Here is a 19,774-nt window from a genome sequence, read left to right as displayed (position 1 = left end):
GAGTGGCAGTACTTCAGAAATCACATATGATGCTCCAGTTGTGAATCTTTTGCTGGTCTGGGTGACGGTAGCTGGAAAAGCTGGTTGTTGCTCAGCCATGATTAGGCAGGAGTCATGCAGGGAGTTCTTCGCTGAGAATGCAGTAAATCTCTGAACTCCTTGCTTCAGGTTACTGAGAATAACAACAGTTCATGTGGGTTCAAAGAGACAATCTCATGAAAGGAAAACTAGAGGATTCCAAACTACACTGCAACCACATCAGCTTAAGGAGGTCCCTGGAGCTGTAAACAGTTGGAAGTTCAGAGTGTACTCAGAAGAAATGTTTCATATGCATGTCTTGTTCTCATTGCCTGTTCAGGTATTGCTAAAAATCCTGTCTGAGTACATAATTGTTTGCAGCATGTTTCCTGTATTGCTTATTTCTTTCATGTAGCAGCTGATGTCCCAGCAGCAGGGGATTTTGCCATCTTTAGCAAAGTTTGTGATAATTTCACAAATATAATAACGTTCAAAACTAAACTGTGATTTTTCCTGGCTGCTGCCAGCATCCTAGAACACACTGCACTTGGATACTTACTCCTAAACAAAGGGATATTGCTTAAATAATGGTTCAAAGTAATGGCAATCAATCAAATCAAAATGCAGGTCTTCAGTTTTTACTTCTAAATCTCAAAAATATTACTATTATTCACAAAGAAAATTAGGGCAATCACACTCTTGAGTGATAAGGTGACATAATTACAAACAAGACATAGTTACAATGCAAATAGCTGGTCCCCTCATATTGGTGAAACCTCACAATACAGTCTAAAAGTGTAATGTGTTGCAGGAAGCAATGAATATCTTCCATGCACTTTTGAAAACAAATTCCGATGTTGAAAGCCTTAGAGCCAAGATGGTAAAAGGAAGGTATTTACATCTGTCAGATAACCGAAAGCAAGTTTAATCTCAAAATGGAAAAATGTTCTGGCAAACAAAGATAACTGTATATTATCAGGAGGGAGAACAGCAACCATTTCACAAACTCAGTGCCCCGGTTTTGTGTGTAGTGTATGTGTTTGCTGCAGCTGTGAATTCACTCAGTTTATTTCAAAAAATCCAGAACAAAAGATGAATTTTTCTCCCTAGCTGCCACATCAGGCAGCTGAATATGCTTCAGTTTTACAAAGACTTTCCAAGTGACTTTGAATATTACAGGAAGATGTTCCTGGTGGTCATGGGGAATGTAAAGTATCCAATTTTGACATGGAGTTACAAAGAGAATATGTATTTTTGCAGCCAATAACTCAACTTTCAGCTTTCTTGGAATTTTGAAATCTACATGAAGTGATGATGAAAATTTTATTTTGCTCCAAACTGAAGTTATAAATAGACAGGCATCGAGGTATTATGTTCAAAAGTGTGAGTATCTAATTACTATTTAAAAACTAATCTCAGTATGAGATGCTTAAATATAGTTTTAGCATATGAACTGCTTTAGATGAACTCATCAAATGAAATATGTTGTCCCCCAACACTGCCTTTGATTACAGAGGCTTTCTGAATTTATGTTTCTCGATTTAATATCAAATTGATGAAAAATTGTAATGCATATTAAGCATTCATAAATATACATAGACTCATAGAATCATAGAACGGTTTGGTTTGGAAGGGACCTTAAAGATCATCTAGTTCCAACCCCCCTGCCATGGGCAGAGACACCTTCCATTAGAGCAGGTTGTTCAAAGCCCCATCCAGCTTGGCCTTGAACACTGCCAGGAAGGGGGCATCCACAGCTTCTCTGGGCAACCTGTGCCAGTGCCTCACCACCTTCATCGTAGGTCTACATAAATTCTGGCTTTTGACTTTTGTTAGAAGTTGCAGGATCCAGTGAACCTGAGGACCCAGGGGCTTTTTCCTGCTGCTGGGGCTCTGCATCTCCAGGTCTGGCCAGTAGTGATTCTGAGCCGGTATTCCTCATGGTCACACACATACGCACACATAAACACCCCCCCCCACACCCCCCCATCCTTCATGGGTCTTCCCAATAGCTGTCCTCTGATGCTGGGTCTATCCAGCCTCAGCCTGCCACTGCCTGGTCACCTCCTGGTTTTGACACCCAGTGGCCCCTCAGACCTGCAGTCCCTCCATGGTGACTGGACCTCTTGGACTTCTCACACTGCTCTCCAGCTACTCCAAGTTGCAGTTTACTAGTGGATCATGCACACACGCACACACAGGCACACACAGAGACCAGAGAGCATGCTCGTGCAGAAAATACAAATAATTTAAGAAGAACACTGGCAGGCTGCCCAGCTAGGGAGACATCCAAACCAGCAGCTTTGTTTACATGTGACCAGTTCATTTTATCTCATTTTCCCCTCTATTTTCTCACATGTGTTTCTCCATCATCCACTTTGGTCCCTCTCTTTCCACATCTTTGATCCTTTGCCTAATGATAATTTTCACAAATTCTCACAATCCCTTTAAAATACCCTATGGTAAGTTTTATACCCTCCCCAAATTCTCTTGCCCCTGCATCCAATAAGAAGTCCTGTTCCCCTCTGGGCAATAATTCCCTTTATTTTGTGAGGCTTTGTGGGGTGGAGATTCTTTCCTTGACACCCGTGGGCAGTTTCCCACCGGGGACACTGGCTGAATCATTCCCCTGGGATGGCCTTGGGGAGCAGCTGGGGCAGTGGGCTCCGTCTTCACTGGGCAGGTTGTGGGGGCTTCCATTTCTCAGTCATCCTCTGATCTTCGCGGGGTCTTTGGGCTTATAGTGTTTAACCTTTAATCAGATAACCTAAAAAATTTAAATAAAAGATAATTCTGACTCTTTCTAAGCCTGTTTTGACAGACTTCAGGCCCTAATATGAGAAACATAACTCTGTATTTAATAAACTGTGAATGTGCCAGGGAGATCAGGCAGTGCCCTAGGAAGGCTGAATGCCTTGGATGCAATGTCTCTCTCAGGTCCCCCGGGGACTCCAGGCAGTGGAATAGGTCTCAGGGTGCAAAGGAAGGCCAAAGTTTTGGCTCTACCTACTAACCAGACCTGTGGGGTCAGGGAGACAAAACCTGGAAAACTGCACATTTCTGAGTATGAAATGCTTCCTTCAGCAAAAGCCTACACTTGCTCCTGTCTTCCCAATTACTAGTTCCAGCTTACGTTTTTATGGATTTGGAGAAACTTTGATTAATTTTTCATTGCATTAGGTTTCCACTTCTAGCATTTCAATCCAACTTGCAAATGAATCGTGCAGAATGTGAGAAATAGTAAATCTGCCATTTTTCTTTGCTTCCCAGTGCACAAACTTTCCAGAGCTGCTGTAATCTGACATCACTATAATACTGATTTATTGCATAAAAGGAGGAGAAAAGACAAACAGCTATGGAAACATGAAGCTCTATTAAGGGAAGCCTCAGTATTTGTCGAGTGAATAGTATAAAACAAAAAAAAATCTTCACTAATACTGTATAAAGTTTCTATGATGATGCATCATTTGGGACACCTAATAGGCAACAACAATTTTACAAAAATCGCAGAACAAATATCTGATCAGTCCCAAGTGCTATGGATACATTGGAAAATCAGGAATGTTAAGTCATTCATTCTGCTTGGGACCGGTGAATCCATCCTCTTGTGCATTCGTGTTTCCATGCCTAAGGTCTATTGATGAAATGTCAGGAGGTCTTCAGACCTTCGAATAATTATAAAGCATATGTAAATCATTAAATGACCAATGAGTTCCTCCAACGCCCAGAGCTCTGCAGTGACACAAAACCAGGCCTTCTTCTTTAGTACCTTTACAGCATGTCCCACAATGGGACAGTGACCAAGGCCACAGCTCAGCTGTAGGGAAGGAGGGCAGAGGTTTGCTTTGACAGCTCTAGAACTGGTGGCTGGAGAAGGCAGCTTTGGGAGGCCTCTGTCCCTTTCTCATCTAAATTTATTATTGACTTTGTGCCGGTAACACAGCTACAGCCAGTAACACCTTTGCAACCAGACTCTTGAACACCAGCATGCAGATTCGCAGCAGGTTTATGTCAGAAGCATTTCCAGGGAAGCCACAGAAGCCTGGCAGGAGCACCGTGTCACCAATGAGGACAAAATAGGGATCTACAAGAAGATCCTGAAAGAGGATCCAGGATACTACAGGCCCATTAGTCTTACTTCAAATCCTGCAAAAGTAGTGGAATGAGTCCTCTTAGAAACTATTACTTACCAAATGAAGCAAGTGACTGGGAAAAGCCAACCTGGATTTATCAAAGGCAAATCATGCCAGACTAACCTGATCACCTGCTACAACAAAATAATGTTTTCTGTTGACATGGGGAAAGCAGTGAATGTTGTTTACCTGGACTTCAGTGAAGTGTTCAACATTGTTTCCCACAGCCTTCTCCTAGACAAACTGTCAAGACACAGAGTAGATGGCTGGTCTGTGAGATGGATAGGAAATAGGCTAACAGGTCACACTCAGAGGGTGGTGATCGACGGCTTTTACTCTGGCTGGCAGCCTGTCACAAGTGGAGTCCTCCCAGGGCTTGATACTGGGTCCCACGCTGCTCAACATCTTCATAAATGGTCTACATGGTTGGATTGAAAGCACCTTCACAGATTTTGCTGATGACTAAACTGGGTGGTGAGGTGGACGTGAGCAGAGAGAGCTATCTTACAGAGAGACCTGGACAGGCCGGATGAGTGAGCTAGCAAGAACAGTATGGAGTTTAACAAAGCCAAGTGCAGAGTCCTGCATCTGGAAGACATAACCGAAGAGCCCAGTACAGGCTAGGATCTGTGTGGCTGGGGAGTACCTTGCTCAAAGGGACCTGGGGGTCCTGGTGGACAACAAAATGAACATGAGTCAGCAGCACACTGCTACAGCAACAAAGGCAAACTGGATCCTGGGCTGCATCTGCAAGGGCGTTACTAGCAGAGGTAGCGATGCGATCATTCTACTCTACTCAGTACTTGTCAGGCTGCACTTGGAGTGCTCTGTCCAGTTCTGGACTCTACAATTCAAAACAGACATGGAAATACTGAAGCGGATCCAAAGGTGGGCCGTGAAGATGATCAAAGGGCTGGAAAACCTGCCCTATGAGGAAAGACTGAAGGCTCAGGGGGAACCTCATCACAGGATTTCAGTACTTAAAGGGCAGCTACAAAGAGGACAGAGGCTCCCTCTTCACTTCACATGAAGACTAGGGGCAACAGATATAAGTTGTTCCAGGATGCATTTCATCTCGATGTAAGAAATGTTCTTCTTACGGTGAGAACAATCAGTCTCTGGAACAACCTCCCCAGGGTTGTGATAGAGTCCCTGTCACTGAAAGGTTTCAAGATGTGGTTGGATGGGGTGCTAGATAATCTCATCTAGGCTCCCATTCACATGAAAGGTTGGATCAGATGATCTTTTATGTTCCCTTCTACCCTGGGCTGTTCTATGATTCTATGAGTCTATGATCTGTATGTAGCAGATAGGGCTGTAAATCCTACAAATAATTATTGAAGTCATTGCCTTTTTAAAGTGGAAGGGAATGGTTTGTGAACCAATTAATCCTCAAGTGATGACAGTAAGAAATGAGCAATGAAAGCTTTAAAAGTAATTGGAGTAAGTTTTAAAGCACAGGTAAATGCAGGACTAAAAATTAGATGAGGAAAAAGTGAGAAAAAGTTTAATTCTTATCTTAGATTTTGCTAGTCATCTAACCAGTATCTAAAATGGAGTTATGGTAGACAGCTAGATAGTTGAGAAAGCAGAATTTGTAAGAGAAAGACACAAATTTATGACAGGTGGGAGTATAATGAAAATTGCAGTCATTCCTGAACATACACACACTTGTGAGGAACATCTTCAGCTGGTAAAGCAGAGATCAACATCAGTCAAGGACAATTTAGTCTTTACTGCTACAAATACCGCTTGCCTGACTGCAGATATCCATGTTGTTTACAGAAACAGCGAGACTAGCAAAGAGTAACCAAACCAGATAAAAATCATTATCACTCAGATGATTAACATCATCACATCATGAGATGATATGATAGTCTTCCAGAAAAGGAAAAAAAGTATTAATACACTTTTTTCCAAGCAAATCATTTGAGAAATCTCAGTTACATCTTCTGAACTCACTTTGTAGGGACAGTTAATGTCTTTCATGTCACTCTTCCCATTACATCTCCTTTCAAGCTTCAGAAATATTTAATACATGAATACCACAAAATCTTTTCAGGAAATGTTTCTATTAAATAAATGTGCTTTGACTGAGTTCACAGTCATTTTCTGTTCACTTTCTGTAGGTATACTTATATAAAAATTTAATGGCAAAAATAATTTAGAGTTACTTCTCATGAACATCAGTTCAAGATGTCCACAGAAAGCACCTGTTTTAAATTATTAGATTTTTGCCCAGGAAATTTAGTCCAAAGCCTCCTATTTACACAATAAAGCAACAGCAAAAAACTTATATTATTTACCACATACTGCACAGACCTATCCAGTCCACTCACACCTTGTAAAAGTGCTGGGACAGAGTCCTATATTCACATCCAGCCAGAGGAGAAGAACGCCTGTCTCTAATGGTTACCTGCACCACTGGTGTCCCATACAGACACCCACGACCAATGCTGGCAGGAAGTTTACACCTCCTCACAGCATGCCCTGGGTTTGCAGTCCAAGAATTACTTAGTCATATTTGACAGAAAGCCTTGATGTCACTAAAGCAGTGTGGTCCACTGGGCAGTCCCAGAGATGCTGCTGGCTGAACCAGCTCCCTTCCCTGCAGAGTGGGATCTGGCTGCTACCCAAATGGCTGGATGAGCCCCCTGCCCTTGCCTGTGGCTGCAGTAGCAAGTGAGAAGTCACTATTAGGGGAGAAGGTGGTGACTTGGACACTCAGCAAGCAGGCTGAGCAGGGGGCTTGTGCAGAGAATAGGCCACTGGCACCAAGAAGGTTGTCCAGCAGCAGGACTTCTGAGGTGTGGATCTAGTCCTTGCCGCTGCCAAGATTCAGCCACCACCAGGTATCCATTCTTCACAAAGTCCCTAGGAGTCTAAATCATGGTGGGGACAGGGGAAGTAAGGTGCGCACTTCAAGTACAAATCTATATACAGACAGGCACCCAAAGGAATATTGGGAAAGTGATTTTGTTAGGACTGAGTCTCCTTTCATGTGAAATGGTGCAAATCCACAGGAAGGGTGTAAATATCTATTTGGAGAAATTGCTGTAAAAATGGAGAAGATCAGATTTAGCATGATCAAGACTTCTCCCTGTGGGAAAACATACTATAGAGCGATTATCAGAAGATGGACACCAAATGAGAAGGTGACTGAAGCACCTGAAGTTGGGTATGAGAAAACACCCGTTCCCAGGGGTTTCTGCTGAAGCTAAACCTAAGCTGGATCCCCCTGTCATGACCAGTCTGTGCATGGGTGACTCTAGCACAGATCGAGCCAGATGTGCTATTCACACTTTTCCCTCCAGCTGAGCCGGTGGTTCAGTTACCTCCCACTTCACTCCCATAATTTGAAACCAATTTGTAGCAGTTCCAAATGATTAAAGCAAATTTCCCAGCTGCCAATTGCAATAATAAACAGAAGTATCTGTTTTATTTCCCTCAATCAGATTTAGATTTGCCATAGGTGTTTAAATCTTATTTTGACAGCTGTTTGTACACATCCCCGATTTGAAGGAATGGAGGTGACAGTTGGCAGTAGCAGTAATTCCTGCGTCCGTGAGATTTCCTGCAACTCTAAGTAGTTTTGATTAATGCCTGTGCTTACCACTTTCTATCCAAGATGATGTATATGTGCTACACATATATGATGATATATCAGAGCTATCTGACTGTTGGGATGAATAAACAACCATTCTCTTCCCCATCTAGTTCATGTGTAGATATCTCTAATTTCTGGAATAGCTAAGGTAAGCCATTTTATGGACAAGGACATTGGGGTTTTAGTGAGTTTTATGTACACTGCTAGTGTACATAAACACTCGGTGTTTAGTCTTCCTCAGGGGCAACTCCCAGAAGTAAAATCTTCAAAAGAGGATATTCTGTAATAAAATTCTGAGAAGAAACTACACCTTCTCTCCAGGTCTCATATCCTCATTACAGAGTATACCACTGGTAAAATTATTCTTTCATCTGCAATGGCTGCTGTAATTGGAAGCAGGCTGTATGGCTCTTAAACAACATGCTGCAATAATTCAGTCCAATATTAAAAAACACGTTATTATATGGCAAGCTCAGGAAGAGACAGGAAAACCTACCAAATTTCAGTGCATGACTACTGGGACCTATTAATTTTTAAACTGATCTTTTTAGCAAATTATACAGTTTTCCGCAGCTATACACTTGTCCTAGTTTTGGTTAAAACAGAACCGATTTTCTTTTAGTGAATCTTCCTTATAGCTAAGTTCTTCTAAGTAACTTCATTTTTCTGAAGCTGGCTGCATAATTTACACACACTGTCCACTCCAAAGCTGATAACACCGAATGTTTATAGTTACACTGAGCTAATGGTAGGAAAGGAATGAAGAAAAAGGCCCCTGTTTATAGTTATCACTGTAGCAGCCAAGGTCACCGACAGATCTCTTAGGTCCTGCAGGTAAGGAGTCGGAAAGGGTCACACTTGTGGGGAGGGGCGGACGGGACAGGTGACCCAATATTGATCAACGCGGTATTCCGTGCCATGCACGTCATACTCTGTTTGAAGCTGGGGGATCGCGAGGGTCTCGCTGTCTTCATCCATGGCTGCCTTCTGAAGAGGACCCTGCTCATTGTCCTGTCTGCAATCCTGATAAAGATCCTGATCTGTGCGTTCCTGAGTCCAGTTCCTGCCCGCTGCTGACGCCAGTCCGGGACTGCCTGGTGCTGCCTGGCAGCTGCTGGAGGGACGCCAGTGCCCGTAAACTCCGTGTTGGTTTTGTATAATTTGCATTATTTCTCTTCTTATTAATATTATTAGTAGTATTAGTGTTCTTAGTAAAACTTTTTATATTCAATTTGTAAGTCTCTCTCCCTTTTCCTCCTTTTCCCTTCCCCTGGTGGGAGAGTGGGGGTTAACAGAGAGCATCTGCCACTCAGTTTGTTGACACCCTGCTTTAAACCATGACAACGCTTCATGTCCTCTGTTTCTCAGATTTAATTATCGTAAGATTTTAAGATTTTGACAAGGTGTTTGGAGACTCTAATGCATTAAAAACTCTTCAATAGAGGAATTTCATAACTAGAAAGCTTTCCACCAGTCAGTAATCGCTATTATGTTCTGAAGACTCCCATGGTTTGCTCCAACATCTGCCTCCAGAAATCACAACTGTCTGGCAATCCATGCAGTCTACTACATGCAGTGGGAATAGCTGGTAGCCGTTTAGATGGGGCTCACAGCTTGTTAACTAAGTTCCCTCTGCAGCCCATTGATTCAGTCCATAAATCTGTAACACTGATTTTTCTATGATGGGATTAGCAGATCTCTGGAGATGCTAATCTCTCTCTTTCTCTCCTCTTCCCTCTCAAGCAGAGGTAGCCCTAATGACTAGCTTAAAGCTGTCTTTTATATAATTAAGGATAGACAAGGTATGTATGCACAAAATTTCACTTTTCTCACCCATCCTTCAAAAAACCTGCAGCTTCCATAACCTGAGAACATCCTTTAACTCCACCATCTTTTACTGCCAGTCTTTGACCAAGATGGTAGCTCACTGATATTCCTGGCTTTCCCTAAACCTGTTGGTCTGTGACTCAGCTGTAGTCTAAGCCACTGAATTTTTTGTGTCTCTGCAGAGGATTTACATGTGACCAGGGAGCCTATGCTTGCGTTCACAATGAGAGGAGATGTAGTCGGTGCTGTTGGTAGAGTCAGGAGAGCCAGGGGCTGTTTCCTCAGAAACACACTCTGAAGATGGTGACAACACATTGTAGCAATTTTGTTAACTGGTCAAAACATGTACTACTGTTTTCACGCTATTTATTGTTTTCAGTTTAGAAAAGAGAAAAAACCTAAAAGTTGGAGAAAAAAAATTCTAGAAAATAGCAGGATTCTTCAAGGGATTTTAGCATCAAAAGATCACAAAGATCTGAGAGAATTTTAAGAGATGTTCAAAAGAGCAACGCTCTATTGCTGTAGATATTATGCATTTAATTCACATGCCTTTTAACCTGTTTCTGTAGTGCAGAAAGTAGACAAAACTCAATGAAACTAGAGCAATATCTGCTAGGGAGAAAGAGGGGAGGTTGAATAAAATCTGGGCTACACATCCCAGTGGTAGAAAGTTTGCCTGGATGAGATACACCCATAAATACCTGTCTGCCAGTGGAGAGCCATGGGAAATGGCTGTCACAGCACAGAATGTAATATCAAACAAACAGATTTTAGGTCTTTAATATCAGGCAGGCAGGCACCAATCTCCGCTAACACCACCAGTCTCAACCCCTCTGTATGGCTGCCTCAGCCTGATCTCCTCTTATATTTGAGATGTGACTGCTCTGTGCAGACAGAGAGGTGTGGTTTGTTTTGCTCTCAGTCTGTAGGGCTCACTGTGCACCAGCAAAAGGGAAGTTTTGCAGTAGAGCAGGAGAAACTCCCTTGGACAGGGTGCAAATTGATCTACTTGGCTCTGCCACCAAGCAAACGCGGCAGGTGACACGGCAATTGTCTATTGATCAAACACACAACTAAGGTGAGAGTAAAATCGTTAGGGAAAATTATTTCTCTGGTGGCTGAGACACAAAAGGTCGAGATTTGACACGTCCAGATTAAAACTGAATGTTTTTCAGGAGCTAGTGCTACTGCTGCTGAAAACCCATCTCTGATGTCAGAGAGGTGCAATCAGCCTGGCATAACTGATCCCAAGATGCCTCCCCACCATGTCCCTGCCCTCACTTGATGCCAATTTTATGGCTGATGTCTCAGTGAAATTCTTAAAATACGTGGCATAAATACACAGTGCAATGCTCTGGCTAGTGAATAATACAGCAAAATTATGCAGCAAGTAACTTCAATAATAAATTCATTAATAAGTTCGTCAGCCATTGTGTCTGTTTCTCTTCTGAATTTTATGCCTAAAATCTGTTTAGAGATTCAGAAGAGCTTCCTGGCTCCAGCCAGGTCACCATTTTATAACTCTAGTTATAAAACTCTAGTCCCTGTCCATCTTCCCCCTGACCCTTGTCATCTCTATTCAGTGCCTAGACCTGGTGTCCTCAAAGCTTCATGCATGCATAAAACAGATGCTCCTTCCTACTGAGTCAGTTCGTAGAGTCAGGTAAAGGTCAGTTTGTGTTTATAAACCTTTACATCTGATTTTAAACATTCACCTGGCTACACTTCAATACAGATTTACTTGAACAAAGCTCAGCAGGAATTATGCATTAGCAGAAATGAAAGGGAAAAAATTCATATGATGAAAGTAGAGAAATACTGCTGACTGCCTTACACACTCCAAAGTTCATACATGATACTTTCTGGCTCTGGTCCAGCATATAACTTCTAATTATCTTTAATTAATAAAAAAATTTGGAAAACCTCAGAGAAGGAATGATGGAACATATAAGACAAGGACTTAAACTCCTGGAAAGCTACACCTCTTTTCAGCAAAAATAAATGAAAAAGTCAGCCATGAAAAGATTAACTGCACATCAATACTTTAGCCAGGGAATTTTGCAGAGCAGCAAGTTCAATGGCGTGTATAGCCAACTACTTTCACTTCAGCAGCATCTCATTTTGCAAGAAATGTCCTGAATTACTACATTATTGCAAAAATCAAGGACTCACTGTCATGGGACTAACACTCCAAATACAGCTCGTAGTGGTTTTACTGCTATTGTTTGAAACTGGGATCAAAGTTTTATATTAGTCATATTAGTTTATAGCAATTCCTTTTTCTTGTATGGAGTGCAACTTTCTATCTCAAAGAAAATGCTTTTAGAAAAGGTAGCTATCTTTGTCAAATTCTACCCATGATGCTCTAAGAAAAGCTTCTTTGTGGAAATAGTTTCATGAGCTGCTCGTGAAATTTTCTGCTCTTCGGAAATGTGTGTAGTTAGGCAGCAGGACATGCTCATTGTGTCTTGAGCTTTTATCTTCAAGAGAACATTTCAATATTCTAGTCCTAAAGGTTTTTTGCATGAATGAATTTGAGGACTAATCTGCTGGCTGAATCACCTAAATTTCTGGTGTAAAAATTTCATGCACAGGCTTTGTGATGAATAGCAGAATAAAATTAATTGGAAACAAAATATCCATTCCTTCTTTATGGCGGAAAAAATACTTCTACCTGCTCATCAGCTACGCTTTGTACAATGTTCATCTATGTTGAGTTTATCTTATAGGAAACTACTGTCGCCAACAGCAAAGATGGGAGAAGAGGCTCCTCAAAGGGTGACAGCAAGTGGCAGCCGAAATGGAAGGATCAGAAGGATCAATTAGTGCTGCTAGGACAATCTGTGCAGCTACACTGCTGGTGGCACAGCTGAGAAATGCAGACTTTTTCAGACTCCATCATCTTGCAGAAGTTTACTAGAACTAATCAGAAATCAGGTATTCACTTGCACAGAAACTTCCAGTTTTCTTCTTGGTTGTTTTTAGCAGGTTTTCTTCCACATCTGGTTGCCAAGCTAAAATTTCCACATTTCCATAGAAAGAAAATGAAAATATATTTTCATTTGGACATAGCATTTGGTTTCTATTATGTTTCATCTTTCTTCTATCCTTTATATTAAGTTGCTTCTGCAAGAGTGTATTCACTCTATCAAAACTACGTTTATCTGATGTGTAATTTTCCAAGGCATATGTTTCCATCAGAACTTTTAAAGTGAATGTGCTTATTCTATTGACAAAAGTAAAGTAGATTCTACTGGAGAGAAGCCTACAAATCACTGATTTCCACATGTAGGTCCTCTTAACACATCTAATATGCAAGCAGATGTTTTGAGGACACTTGCTGACAGTCTTCCGCTTGTTTTTACTCTTTCTTAAATGTTACATTCTGCCTGGGACTTATGAACTCCCTTTGTTTGGTTGCTATACAAAGAAGATTTGACATTGAAAAGTAAGGTTTTCTCTGCATTTAAACAAGTATGTAGGAGTATTTTGTACTGCAACTTTAATACCTATTTTTGTGATAATATATCGACTGCATCTAATGTTCAAAGCCTCATGCATAATCCTCTCAAATGTTGAGAAAAAAGAAGATACCTAGTTTCAGCTTAGTAAAAAATATTGCTAAAGGTACACAATGCATGCCATTAAGAAAATAATTACTTTATTGCATATTTTAGTTTCCATCTCCCCCTGCGCCAACACGCATGCACCAGGAGCAGGAATGGGCACAGCCCAAATCTGGCTGTGGTGGAGCAGAGCATGGGCTGCTGGGGAGCCCAGCGCGTGGCACATGATGCAGAAGGGCATGTCACACCAGGAAGGGCTAACAGAAAGTAAGAAAGTGGACCACCTCGTCACCTGGGCTACCACAAAAACCTCTTTCCACCGACAGTCACATCTGAACGAGTGCCCCAACATTAAAAGTCTGCATGGGCTGCCACCAAACACCTGCTTCCTAAACGTTACTTCTTCTGCCACATTTTTCTTTGAGCCAACATCATCAAGGGAGCACAGAAAAGCTGGCAAGATAATGAATTTCAGTAGTCCAATTGACATGGCAGGTGGATGAGAGATTATGAGAAAGCTCTCTAAGCAGAGGCCAGACTGTAGCAGCTTGCAGTTCTGGCACTTCATAAAAAAAGAACAAAAGATGTTGGCAACATGAGCACTGAGGTAGTCCAGAGGTCTGGACAGCCCTGGCAACACAGCAAGTCTGTAAAACGGTGGGGAATAAAGAAGCTTGGAAACAAGCAAAGTCTGAAGGAAAGTACAAGTAAGTCAAGATGGAATATGAGCCCTGAGCAACCTGGTCTGACCTCACAGGCTGCCCTGCTTGGAGCAGGAGGTTGGACCCGCTGAGGTACCTTCCAGCCTGAATTGTCCGTGAGCCTGTGACCCCAGAGTGCTGGAGGTTATAAGCATGGTCGGTGCTGGCTGATGATTTGTGCACTGTAGCCTTGTACTTGAGACCTTCTACTCCTGGGCCCATGTCACTCACAATTTTTAAAAGGATGCCTGCAGGATTTTGTTGAGGTGCTCCAAAAGGAGAAATCACGCTTTCCCCACATGGCAGGAAAGGGTTTATGTGAAAGACTTTGTGCCAGCAGAGCTTTACCGCAAGGAGAAGGGGAACAGCAATAACGGATCAGGCTGGGAGTCCTGTGCGAGTACATGTTGGAAAGACCACAGTCCCTCAGGATGCACAGAACAGTTCTGCTCCCTGCTCTCCTTCTGCAGCAAGAAGGGCTGGCTGGGGTGCAAGCTTCTCCCCACATCTAGTTTAGCTCTGCTCCCAGGTCATTACCCAGTCTTGGGAAAGGTCTTTCAGAAAGGCGCCTGAGGGTGTCCCTCTCTCAGGCACCCTGGCTGACTGGGAGATGGGAAGCCTGGCTCCAGGATTCCTGCCTGAAGCTGCGATCCCAAGAGGCTTCGGCTTGTGCTGCGACCGCAGGCTCTGCAACTCCGTTCCCACCACTGGTCCTTGCTGGCGCTTGTCAGAGATTTCTCGGTGTTTTTCCAAACATTTTTGTTTGGCACCAAGGAAGGCTTCATTTTGCTTAGTGATTTCTTCCATATTTTTGATCATGTGTATTATTCTGTAAGTATTAAGCTTTATTAAAATGTTATAGACTGCGTGGAAAATCCTATTTTAAAATTGGTATTTGAATAGAACTTAGCTAAATCAAGAGCAAGGTAAAAAATGGACATTTTGCCATTAACAAAATTTGAAATGGAAAATTTTTACTTTTAGAATGTCATTGAAATGTATATTGGCAAAAAAGTAAAAAAAAATTTGTAAAAAATTAAGCTTTAAAGGTAAAAACTGTTCTAGATGGTTCTTCACTCTCATGTTCCAACTACAAAGCACATTTTCAATTGCTCAGAGTTGTTGGAAAGAATGCAACATATGAGTGAATGTGTATATATATAAACAAACATATATACACATACATATATATAACATACATATGTATATGTATACACACATTTATGTCAGCCAGCATTACTAAACACAATTCTCCTCTGGGAATGAGATGACTGAAGGATAGAATCATAGAATCACAGAATGCTTTGGGTTGGCAAGGACCTTTAGAGGTCATCTAGCCCAACCCCCCTGCAGTGACCAGGGACATCTTCAACCAGACCAGGTTGCTCAGAGCCCCGTCCAACCTGGTCTTGAATGTTTCCAGGGATGGGGCCTCCACTACCTCTCTGGGCAACCTGTTCCAGTGTTTCACCACCCTCAGTGTAAAAAATTTCTTCCTTATATCCAGTCTAAATCTACCCTCCCTTAGTTTCAAACCATTACCCCTTGTCCTGTCACTGTTGTCTCTACTAAAAAGATTGTCCCCATCTTTCCTATAGGCCCCTTCAGGTACTGAAAGGCTGCTATAAGGTCACCCTGCAGCCTTCTCTTCTCCAGGCTGAACAACCCCGACTCTCTCAGCCTGTGCTCATAGGAGAGGTGCCCCAGCCCTCTGATAATTTTTGTGGCCTCCTCTGGACCCGTTCCAACAGGTCTGTGTCCTTCTTGAGACATAGAAGACTATAGCACAGGAAGTTCCAGCTGAACATGAGGAAGAACTTCTTCCCTCTGAGGGTGACGGAGCACTGGAACAGGCTGCCCAGAGGGGCTGTGGAGTCTCCTTCTCTGGTGATACTCAAGACCCGCCTGGACAAGGTCCTCTACAGCCTACTGTAGGTGACCCTGCTTCGGCAGGGGGATTGGACTAGATGATCCCCGAGGTCCCTTCCAACCCCTACCGTTAAGTCTGATTCTGTGTGTGACTCTGTGATTCTGTGAAACCAAACTTTGTGAGAGATGAAAGTGATTACCTGAAAAATACAAGCAAAATACTGCTTTTCGCTAATAACTAAGGGATTACACCACAGGTTGCCTGAAAGCTCCTTAAATTAGGTTTTGGTGCCTCAGTCCCACACACCGACTCAGCAGCAATCAATCTTCTATCGTCCTAAAATCAATAGTTACTACTACAAGCAGCACAAAGGGTCCCATGAGAGCTGGAGTTAGGCTGCAGGCTTGCTCATTGCTCATGAAAAACTGAACAGAAGGAAGAAAGAGAAAGGCGATCAGGAGTGGTTTGTGTGGTCTGCATCTTGCTCTAGTAATCAATTCATTCTGGTCAAATACATTGTACTATTATTCCTATTTTCCTACATGTCATAATAACGTCACTTAAACAAAGCACTACTAGGATAATATTGCTCTCTCTTTATTATAATACATGGTCATAAATTCAAAACACAATACTGGTCCATGACAACCACAAGTGGGATTCTTGAATCCAGCTAAGCAGCTGAAAAGATGACATTTTAATATTGATGGTAGAACCAATTTAGAATTGAATCTGGAAATAAACACAGGGCTGCAAATGGAAAATGTAATTAGAACACCCCCTAGGTTAGGGACCAAAGTTACACATTGTCATAAACAGAGTTTGCTTTCATCATGTAGTTATAAACTCCAACCATCTGTTCCTTGATGGGGATGGGAATGCTCTGCCATTAACAAGAGTTATTCACAGGAGCAAATGGGCTGAAACAGGATCTGAGGACAGGAGGAGGGTTTCCACTTGGGTTATGGATTGCTAAAAAGAGCTTGCAGAGGACATGGGCATGTAATGCACAGAGAAGGGATGAGCACGCTTACAGAAGCACAAACTGAACTTGCATCATTTTTCATCTTTAGGGCAACAATGTGCAAACCAGAAAATTCCCTTTGCAACCGAGAAGACAATTTCCAGATATGAAAAAGAATGAGGAGGGGAGGACCGTCTCACTTTTGGGTGAATAACTGGCACGATTCAATGCAGAAACAGGATTTTTCTGAGCTATCTCTGAGTCAGTCAGAAAGGCATCAGACTGGACCTATGAGAGCAAATAAGGTGATGCAGATGTGCAGGGGGCTCTTCCTGCTTTGAGACACCCGACAGACTGGGCTGAGGACCTGGCAGGAGAACCTTCCTATCATCAGTCATGCACTGGCACGAAGCAAGCTCGCAGACTGCAGCTTGATAAGCCTCAGCTACTCACTAAATATATGATGTACCTCAGCGAGTGCATTATACAAATAAATTGGTATTTGATGTTTTTGTAATGCAATTGTAAAAGCTTATGGAGTGGAACATTATTAACAGCACAAAAGGCATTAGTTGGTGTGTTTTTCTGTGCTGAATCTAGTAAGTAGATTCAGCAGCTGTCCTCATTTTCTCCTCATTGTTTTTTTCTCTAGTGGCAAATTCAGTTTGCTCTGTGGCACCGCAGCTGCCATATGCTCCGTGGCCCATCATTTAATGCCAGCACGTCCTCTGAGGTAACGGCAGAACTCCCGCGGGGAGCTCGCTCTTAGGCTGCCTCGTGCCCCCCAGCACCTTTTGCTGAGCCGGTGCAAAGGCAGGGACACGCATGACAGGGACACTTGCCCACCTTGGGTGCAGTTGAGCAGTACAAACTGGCAGTCTGCAAACAAATCATGTCTGCAGCCACTTAAAAACTAACATGAATATTAAACTGCACTTTCAATTGCCTGGCTCACTTTCTCAATCACCTCTCCCAGCTCAAGAGATTTATTTGAAATTCTTGCTATCAGACACACCGTTTCTGAAGCCAGTTCATTCCACAAGCTGGAATTATGCCTCTCCTCGTCAAGCTGATTTTTATTCCTTCCTCAGATTTCTCTTTCCATAGCATGCTTATGACCAGCCACCCTGCCTTTGCCATCGTACTCTAAAACTATCCGACTAAAAACAGTCAGCTTAAGCATTTAGTTAGGGACCATTCCTAAAACGTTTTCATACTGCACCCTCATCCGCTTACTGGTGACCCTGTATCTTTTATTTTCCTCTTCCAATTCATAAGACTTAAGAAGGGCTTTCTATTCAATGTAACTTCAAGAAAATGTAAGGTAATTGCAGGGTATAATTTAGCTTGCCTTTTGGCAGTTTCCACCTCTGAGGCTGAAGACGATTTGAGTTAATTTACAGCTACTTTGCTGTGAAGCAGCCTGGAGTGCTCACACAATCAGTTTTGATGTTTTCAGGGCTGGAAGAAATGGCCTCCAGGTGACAATAACCATTTGAACCACTTTTGGTAGAGCCATGTGAGCACGATTGTTAACATCAGCCAGCATCTCGCAGCATTTAATGACTTGGTAAATCAAAGCAGAGTACCATCAGACTGGCACCCTGCGAAAATAGATGGGAAGCAGGACTTTATCTGAATTAAGTACCCACTATTTCAGGGTCTAAAAATCTAAGCAAAGAAAATTAAAACTCAAGCTACCTTGTGATGTTGGTAAATACATATTATCTGCATTTCTGAAGTGTAATGAAAACTGTAAAAAGGACAAAGAGAACTCATACCTTCTGACAATAATCCTGTATTTCTATCACAGAATTATTTTTCTTCCTCTAATATCATACAGTGTATGCTGGAGAAAATTTCAGCAATAAATAAAACAGAAGGACATGTTCTGCTGATTTCATTAAAAATTATAAAAAAAATTGGTTTTATCAATTTCAATATGAACACTTTACCTCCTCGGGGAAAAATCCTGTATTTGTCGTTTATGAAGAGAGACACAAGGGAAAAATATGTATTAAATTAGAGCCAAGAATTTTAAAAGTGTGTAGCTGTTCTTAATTCAAATTAAAAAGTGATGTTAAATAATTTCTATTTTTATTTATAACACTGTCTGAGCAGCTGCATTATTTATATGCTGTACTACCGCAAAATGTTACCCAGACATTTTGCACAGATGAAAATAAAACTCATGCTACACTGTCATATCCAAAATCTGAACACTATGACAGCTGTCTAACAGTGATAGTAAATTTTTTGGCATGTTCATGTAATAAAGAACATCTCTGGCAACTACAGCAAGAAAAATATCTGCTCCCGTAAGAAAATATTCTCTGATCCAAGAGACCTCTCATCTGTGTTTCTTATCAATGCTTCTTCAGCCAAGAGTAAGTCTTATATTTGTGCTGTTTCAGTTGTGTTATTAGTGAATCACCACAAAACTGCATTATTTCCCCAGCCCTAGAGGACACACTGAAGCAGCAGAGCCTGCCTGCCACTGCCTTTCACCATGGGATGAAAATCCATACTTGAAGAAATATCCGTAAATTTACAGTTATGAGCTTTCAGTACATCATATGGTAGCAAGATGGGATGCGCTTCTCTGTTGAGGTGTACAAGGCATGCCAGCCTCTACTCCAGCAAAGAGCCTAGAAGCTGTAAATAAACCTTCAGTCTCAGTATCCCTGGAAGGAATAAGGCAGACACATATGGACCTGACTGCTGTCCCCTGGCCTCCCAGCAGTATGTACAGACATTCAAGCCTGGGGCTAGCTCTTGGTCTGCCCCCTCCCATCTCCAAGGGTATTCTTAATGTCATGACAGAAACGGAAGTCACTCACCCATAACTGTAGCTCTGCAAGGTATCTGCTGATTTATATTTTGAGTGAGATGGAGATATTGCCCATGAATTTAAATAAGGGCTGGGACAGAGAGCACATCTGTGACAGCAAGTCTGTGAGTATGTCCTGGGGAAGCAACCTACCAGGAGCTGCTGGGCACTGGCTTTGGCTGCCTCCGGGTCTGGTCCTGGCTCTGCTGGAGTACTTGGGGCTCACAGCCTCCTCCATTAATGGAGCAGAAGGCTGTT

This window comes from Opisthocomus hoazin, chromosome 1 (assembly GCF_030867145.1).
Source record: "Opisthocomus hoazin isolate bOpiHoa1 chromosome 1, bOpiHoa1.hap1, whole genome shotgun sequence".
NCBI classification, from domain to species: Eukaryota; Metazoa; Chordata; class Aves; order Opisthocomiformes; family Opisthocomidae; genus Opisthocomus; species Opisthocomus hoazin.
This window is presented reverse-complemented; position numbering follows the sequence as displayed.